This window comes from Clinocottus analis, unplaced genomic scaffold (genome assembly GCF_023055335.1).
Source record: "Clinocottus analis isolate CAN_PGR_092001 unplaced genomic scaffold, fCliAna1.0.p SCAF_17, whole genome shotgun sequence".
Lineage (NCBI taxonomy): Eukaryota > Metazoa > Chordata > Actinopteri > Perciformes > Cottidae > Clinocottus > Clinocottus analis.
The window spans coordinates 5,776,178-5,782,905 of record NW_027175898.1 but is presented as its reverse complement, the minus strand read 5'-3'; the positions used below and the strand labels follow the sequence as shown (position 1 = coordinate 5,782,905).

At 43.8% G+C, this 6,728-nt stretch overlaps 1 pseudogene; it reads left to right on the top strand.

Annotated features, from left to right (window-relative positions):
* Nucleotides 1-3,825: 3,825 nt before the first annotated feature.
* On the top strand, nt 3,826-6,728 carry LOC137788103 (cytochrome P450 1B1 pseudogene; annotated as a pseudogene).

The window sequence follows — 6,728 nt, the reverse complement described above, 5'->3', positions numbered from 1 at the left end:
GCCTCTTTTCATTCCAAGTGATGACATCGAGGTTTAGACAAGTACACAAACAAGGAACTGAACTCTCAATAATTCAATCTTGTTTTGTGTGCCTGGGGTTCGTAGTGTGTGGTAAAATGTATATGTAACAAAATACATGCATGGTAGTCCAAGTGTACAAATGCTTTGTCATTTTTTAATTTGTTTTTACTTTTACTTAAAAAAAGAAAAAAACATTAACCATGGATTTGGAGCACGATTCACTCCGAGCAAGGATTTAATTTAAGTATGATTTGAAACCTTAGTATAATGCTCGCAACCATTTTGATGCAGGATAAAATCCGCAATGTTCTACTTTTGGATTATTGGGAAAACATTTGTTAAATATCTATGTTGCTATGGCGAACGTGTTAGCAAACAGTTTCCTATTCACACATCTGTACCATAGCGGACAACATTAGCATTGGGAGGCTTGGTTGTGGTCACCTGATTTGTCTCCTTTTCACTTTTAACATAATCCGCACCAGGTGAAACGTTGGCCTTGAGGGTTAAGAGCAGAACTCAACATCGTAGTGTATATTTGTTTGTTTATATGTGAAAATACAGTTTATTTATGCCCCTTCAACCTCCAGTCCATTTGGGATCACCCCACTAAAGTGAATTGTGCCTTTGCATGTCTTTTCTCAGGCTTTTTACACCAAAACAAAAATCGTGTCAGACAGAGACAATTTTTCCAAGTATCTCTCTTTCTTGGTATTGTAGTCTGGCATGCGAACGCATCCTTATTCAAACATCACCATCTCTAACTAGCAATGTCCGGTGGTTACCTCCTGGCTGCATGAGATGGCTCTGGCCCAGAGGATGTTTTTGTTGGTCTGTTTGTTGGGTTGTTTTTGGCTGCGTTTAAAAAAAAAAAAATCTTGGCTCACCTTCGTTCACTCTAGAAAAAAACAAATCTCTTCTCAAATTCCTGCGTTCTCTTTGCTCTTCCCTTTCCCAAGTCCCACCAGCTCCCCAACTGCCTTTTGGACCCCTGGCTTTCCTCCCCCCCTCCTCCCTCCCTCTTCCTTCCTCCCTGTTGGTGCTGTGCGTGACAGTAGCTCACTGAGAAGTGGAAATGAGACTAGTAAACAATGATTAGCTCCAGAGCCGGGGCAGCCTGGTCTACCATTGGCCCTGTCTCCAAACAGCGAGCGCCCACCCGCCAGCACATGACATGCAGCGGCCTATAGACCCCGTCCCCGCCTCCGCCCCCTCCCCAACCCCTCCGAAAACTCCCCCCTCCGCCAGAGTCAGCTCAGGGTCAGGGCAAACCTTTCACAGCCAGGTTACAAGGGGTAATCACAGGCAAACACGGCAGCCACACGCAAAACGCACACACGACACCCCCTCCCTCCCCCCCTTCCCCTCTGTTTCGAACTTGGGCCTCCAACCCTCCCACGCACATACACACAAACCCTAACCCCCACTCCCCCTCCCCCGCCACCCGCCCGCCTCCTCCCTCAGCCACAAACCTGGCTCTAATTAGCGTGATGGGGATGCAAGTGGCCACATGTGTACGAGGAGCAGACTCAGGCGAGGAGGCGGTAGTGGCGGTGTCGGTGGAGAAGGGGAGGGCGGGGGAGGATTCCCCCTATAGGAATAAAGGAGAGAAGAAACAGTCATCGCCAGTGCAGGCAGTGTATTCGAAGACATTGCTATGTCTCTGGTTAACCAAGGAATCATTCTGGAGGCTTTGGTGCTCAGCCACACCGCATTTCTCAAGACAAACAGCTCTCAGGCAGAGCTCTGAACCAGCAAAACTCTCGACATCTGTAAAAGGCTGTTTAAGGACCATTATTGGGAAATAATGACACACAACACATAATGTAGTTACACTTAAGTTACTGTTATTGTGACATTTCTCTTTGTTTTCACAATTTCAGCATGCTGTGCCTATACGATCTGTTATTTATCTGGTACTATTGTCAATCAGCTGTGCATGTGCTTGTGAGTGTGTCTGGATGGTGATAGTGTAACTTAATACACATGCATATTGTTACATCTATTAAAGCACTGACATGGTTGCTTTGCAGATCCAGTCACGTCCTCTCAGGGTTGAAATTAGTCCACTGTCACAAATGAAACCTAATGGTGATTTATACAGACAGGACGGGGTTAATGTTGGATGTGAGCATGAGATATGTGTTCTGCATATATAATGATATGTTCTCCTGCCTCCTTTGTCTTCATCATTTGTTTTCATTATTGGATTCATAATGGGCTCATAGCTTAGTGTCAATAATTGTTGTAAAACACATTTCGAAAAAAAGTAATTTAGATGTAATTTTCAACATTTCCCATAATTGTTTCTCCTCCTCCTCTTCCTCGCCTGCTGATGATGACTGACTGTCCTGGTGTTGCCGTGAAGTTTCTGTCCCTTTGACTAAGCACTTTGCTTTGTAATGATTTTTGTGTTTTAGATTACGTTCATCACCTCCCTGCAAACATGAAGTTCACATCTGTCTGACTATTTAAGATCTGTATTTTTTAAATGTGATGGTGCAACTGTAAAAATATAGTAAAATATATGAGTAGGCTTCAGATTTTCTCTTTTATTGTCTTCAGTTTAATGTGCATTTTCTTTTCCCCCTCATACTTCAGGGGATTTACTTCTCTGCAGCTCAAAGGAGAAGCACCTGAAGTCTGTTGTGTCTGATCTGGAGTTTCTACAAAACTGCAGTTCATGTGCTGGAAAAAACTTTAAGTATCAATATTTCGTGGTTTGTCCACACTAAGTTTTGCACTAGTTTAAGAGTTCAGTAAAATTATTCTGCCACTGCAGACAGTGAAGTAAAACATCTGTCTGATTGAAAGACAGACGAATCAATTGAGACAAATCAAATCAAATATTTCCATTGGAGTCACTGAGATAATATTGATCTTTATGTCATTTATTTCTTCTTTTAAAACTGAAGTTTGATTTTTTTTAGAATGAGCTTTTTCTTTTTAAATGTGTTATCTTCCCAGTTTATTTAAAACATGTTTTATTTTGCTAGAAAGCTTTGAACAAAACGTTTACGTCCGGTCTTTGGAGTCAGGCTGTTTAGTGCGAAAATTTCACGCAACTCTTTTTTTTCTGACAAACTGACTGAACCTGCAGGACTTAATGACAAATAATCAGAGGTACATAATGTTTTTGTTGTTGTTATTGCCAACATTGGCTTTTAAAATCTGTGATCGTTACAGACTAAACAAATATTTAAGCAAGACACGTTACTGCATATATATTATATCTGGCTGAACTAGAGGAAGCTTTAGCATGCGTTTTAATCAGATCAAAAATACAGGATAATTCACTGAATAAGAACGAAGTGTCACGTAACTGACAATATAATCACGCTTAAACAGATCTTGTACAATTTTAATTTCAGCATAAACTCCGTCAAGAGTTGGACAAACCGTATGCAATGTGTTTCAAGCCAAAGTGCGCCCGCGGAGTCCTCCGCAGCCAGAGCATAAATCATGTTAGAAAGATACACTTTGAAACAAAAACTCTGCCAGTCCTCCAATTAGTAAAGCAAATTGGCTCGACACGTTTCCTACTGAATCGGTCACCAGTTGCTGACTCTTGTTTCTCTGCAGCGGACAGCGGTAGTTCACGCTGCACGCTCACGGTGTCCCTCTGCGCTCCCAAGCGCGCGCCTCCGACCGCGCGCGACTACATGAGACAGTGGGGTCTGCGAAGCTACCACAATGGGAGGAGTATGGAAGTTATCCTGAGCCCTGCCCACCAACAGCAAAACATATAAGACGCTGGAGTGAAGCAAAAATCAGGCACTTAAGCCTTAAATCTTCATGAATAAACTGACTAAAGACAAAAAAAAACAACCTTTCCTCACTCCTTTCCTCCTTCATTTTAGCTTGTCATTACTATGACCTCACTGGTTTTTGATTGAAATAGCTGAACTTTTTTTCCTTATCTGATATGGATATTTTTGATTAATTTCTTACAAATATACAACTGAACAGACATTGTTGAAAAGTTTGTTTTTTTCATTCCCCCCAACCCCCCTGAGGAACAAGTGTGCAGAAGATTTGACGCGATGGCACTGGACACAGAGTTCGGTGTAAAGGGCAGCAGCATCATCAGGGAATGGAGTGGACAGGTCCAGCCTGCTCTGGTCGCCTCCTTGGTTTTCCTCTTCTGTCTGGAAGCCTGCCTGTGGGTCAGAAACCTCAGGCTGAAGAAAAGACTGCCGGGACCCTTCGCCTGGCCAGTGGTGGGCAACGCCATGCAGCTGGGCCAGATGCCTCACATCACCTTCGCCAAGCTGGCCAAAAAATACGGCAACGTGTACCAGATACGTCTGGGCTGCAGCGACATCGTGGTTCTGAATGGAGACAGGGCGATACGGGAGGCGCTCGTACAGCACAGCACCGAGTTTGCAGGCAGACCAAACTTTGTCTCTTTCCAGATGGTCTCTGGAGGCAGGAGTCTGACATTTACTAATTACAGCAAACAGTGGAAAGCGCACAGGAAAATTGCGCAGTGCAGCCTCAGAGCCTTTTCTTCAGCAAACAGTAAGACCAAAAAAGCCTTTGAGCAGCACATCACGGCCGAGGCCATGGAACTGGTGCAGGTATTTTTGCGCCACAGCATCGATGGACGGTATTTCAACCCAGCTCATGAATTTACAGTAGCTGCTGCTAATATCATGTGCGCTCTCTGCTTTGGGGGGCGATACGGACACGAAGACCAGGAGTTCAGGACCATATTGAAAAAGTTGGACAAGTTCGGGGAGACCGTCGGGGCAGGTAGCTTGGTGGATGTCATGCCCTGGCTCCAGTCCTTCCCGAACCCAGTTCGCAGTGTCTATGAAAACTTCAAAAACCTCAACGAGGAGTTTTTCACCTTCGTAAAAGACAAAGTGGGGCAGCATAGAGAGTCCTTCAACCCTGATGTGATCCGGGACATGAGCGACGCCATCATCAACGGGATCGAGCACCAGCGGGAAAGCGGACTGTCCAAAGAGTTTGTCGAAGCAACGGTCACAGATCTCATTGGAGCTGGTCAAGACACAATATCAACTGTCATGCAGTGGATCCTGCTGCTCCTGGCCAAATACCCAGACATACAAGCCAAACTGCATGAGCTCATCGACAAAGTAGTAGGCCAAGACAGACTGCCATCAATTGAGGACCGAAGCAGCCTGGCACACCTGGACGCCTTCATCTACGAGACCATGCGCTTCACCAGCTTCGTCCCCGTCACCATCCCCCACTCCACCACCTCAGACGTCACCATCGAGGGTCTCCACATCCCCAAAGACACGGTGGTCTTCATCAATCAGTGGTCCGTCAACCACGACCCCCTGAAGTGGAAGGAGCCTCACATCTTTGACCCCGCACGCTTCCTCGACGAAAACGGGGGCCTCAACAAGGACATAACCAACGGTGTGATGATTTTCTCAACGGGTAAAAGACGCTGCATCGGCAACCAGATCGCCATGGTCGAGGCTTTTTTATTCACAGCCGTCCTGCTGCACCAGTGCAGCTTCGAGAGCGACCCCTCTAAGCCCCTCACCCTTGACTGCTCGTATGGGCTCACACTGAAGCCCCTCCGATGCTGTGTCAGCGCCAAGCTCAGGGGCAAGCTGCTCGGCTTAGTTTCCCCAGCATGAACAGCGCGTCCCAATACTGTGACTCAAGGCCAGCAAACACTTATCTATCAATGACAATTAACAGTGAGTATCACAATACCTGCACTAAATCCTACTGTTGTATGATTTTCATATTTAATGATATTTAATGGCTATGCTAACATGGTCTGTGTTTGAATTATTGTTGGCACAGGGCTGAGAATATGATGTCAAAGATGTAATATTAGCTACAGGTTGAATTCAAGGTTATGGCATCAGTGCAAATGTATTACATTTCTGCTTCACAAATTATTCCGTACTTGATCAGATTTTGTACATAATTCTGAGCTGTGTGCTTGTCTTACATCCATTATTGCGCATGTACATGTATGATGTGTTTGCAGAAAATAGCTACATTCCTTAAATGTCAATTTAAACTAATATAAGTGTATATGAAATGCTCGTGGATGTTGTAAAGTCACTTGATGACTTCTTGTTCTCCTTTGTAATAAGTAAGAATATATTTAACCTATGCCACGTAAAGCAGTAACAAAATATTTTTTTATATCTTCATATTTCAGGTGTGACAATCAATGTAATGACGTTTAATGTATTTCACTATCTACTGTACTCAAATCATATGAACACATTAAACAAAGAATGCTGATGAAAGTGGAGGAAATGAGCTGGCATGTTTGTGAAGGAGGAAGTCTTTCATCAAAGGACATCCATCAGTCTTAAGGATGAAGAGATATTGCCATGAACGCGTCACAAAGTGTATGCACCCAGGTTCTGATTTACTGTATAAGCACTGCAGCTCCTCCGACCCAAACACACAAGTCTCACCAGTACAACAAAACCACATGTTTAGCAAATTTCATTCACTTATGAGGCATTCTTAAAAAAAAAAAAAACTATGTTGTTTACAAAGTCACTTTTTTAAAGCTACATGGATGTCACTGCATTCTCTTCAAGCCTCTGCATTCAGGAAGGGATGTGTTTCTCTGCCTTGAATGTTCAAGCATTTCTCATAGAGGATATTATGTTATCAATGTGTTGTTTTTTATGATGGAAAAGTGGATCAATAAGCTATACAAGAAATTAATAAAGCGATTTGTCAATGGTCAA